This window comes from Echinops telfairi, unplaced genomic scaffold (genome assembly GCF_000313985.2).
Source record: "Echinops telfairi isolate 266 unplaced genomic scaffold, ASM31398v2 ScPeMD7_7475;HRSCAF=8513, whole genome shotgun sequence".
In the NCBI taxonomy this organism is placed as follows: Eukaryota; Metazoa; Chordata; class Mammalia; order Afrosoricida; family Tenrecidae; genus Echinops; species Echinops telfairi.
The window spans coordinates 11,178,914-11,180,497 of NW_022111379.1; the positions used below are offsets into that span (position 1 = coordinate 11,178,914).

General features: G+C 40.9%; 1 protein-coding gene and 1 pseudogene across 1 annotated transcript in view; both read left to right on the top strand.

The window, feature by feature from the left end:
* The window catches only part of PEAK1 (pseudopodium enriched atypical kinase 1), a 226,985-nt gene that overhangs the window by 40,703 nt on the left and 184,698 nt on the right, over positions 1–1,584 (top strand). The gene's annotated exons all lie outside the window — the stretch shown is intronic.
* On the top strand, positions 1,455–1,573 carry LOC115867923 (annotated as a pseudogene).

Sequence of the window (1,584 nt, forward strand, 5' to 3'; positions counted from 1 at the left end):
GAGAATAGACAGACATGTCTGTTGGTGGTGCTTTAGAGAATCTCCGTTAGCAAAGTTAATAGGCCACTAATGTTGGAGCTTTTTATGTCATTCCTTAAAACCCGAAGATCAATCTGTGTGTGGTGAGAGGGAGACTAGCGGTAAGGGGCGTGTGTGTGTGTGTGTGTGTGTGTGTGTGTTAAGTGCTTTAGATAGATGCCTGAAATGGCCTTAGCAAATGGGGGAGATTTTATCTCTTCTCGTCCAGTGAGAATCATTTTGAGATCAAATTTCTCACACAATTTAGAACATTACTAGATAAATATAAACTATATTCTTTTTAAAATTTATTTAGACGATTGTATGTTCAAATATAAATATAGATGTAGCTTATAGTGGTAGTTCAGGTTTTTTTTTTAATTTTGTTTGTGACAGCTTTCTGTATTATGTTCATATAATTAACCTTATAAGGATAATTTTATTTTTTATCCCTATCCATTTTTCAAAACTCGTTGAACTTCAAGCATCTTAACCAGCGTTTATGAATTAAAGTTTTAGGGAATCTTAGTTCCTGAGAGGAAGAGATATTTTTAAAAAGCAGAGGACGGGCCACAGCTGGATTTTCAGGTCCTGGTTAGAGAAGATTTAAGCTGAGACTATTTGATCTGTATATTATGGAGAGAAAGTTAATATAAAGATCTCACACACATCTTTTTCCAAAGCACTTCCTAAATAGAGAGGTGGCCTATCCTCTTGGGAGCTTTAATTTGCCAAGGAAATGTAGACGAGAGCAGGTTGACGGGTTCGGGCTCCTCTGTGGCCCGATCAGTGCTCATTTCACCTCACTGTGTCCAAGTGCTCGGCAGCTCCGCTTCTCCCGTTTGCACTGTCCCTGCGGGCTCCCCGGCACTGTGTTCTGCCTGGTTTTCTTGCCTCCCAGCTTCAGATTTCACTCTGCGTGGAACCTGGAACCAAATTCAATTTGATACATCACTGCTCCACGCGAAATAACCTCACAGTTACCAGTGGGGGTGGGGGGATTGGGGGCATTTTAAGATTTGATTACATGGATTGTAGGTATGATATTAAAAAGTATTATTAGCCAATATGAAACTACACCATGGATCAATTTCATGCTGCATTCAGTTAGCAAGCATTCATGGGGCTCATGCTAGATTCTGGGGTTATGAAAATGAGTAAGACATGCTTCCTGCCCTTGAGTTAGTTTGGTGTCAGCCTCTGAAGTGTTATGTTTTAGCAAAAGGAGAAAGAGGCTTGGCTTTAGAGCCTTGATCGAGTCAAAGAACACCTGTCTACATCTGAAAAATAACCACTGTGGAAATCAAACACAGATTGCTGCTACTACTGGTCCATTGTCTTTTTACTAGAAAACTCGGAAAGCAGAATTCTAGTGAAAAATGGGTCTGTTTCCTCTTCTCTGGAGGGTTTTGCACTGATCACTAAACATTTTAATAAAGATTTCCTGGGGGCCGGGCGAGGCTCATCTATTGCACTGCAGATGTGCTGACCCCAAATGTGGGCAACTCGACTGCATAATTTGTGGAGTGGGGGAGTGCGTTCGTGCTCTCCCCTCTAAAAAAAAAA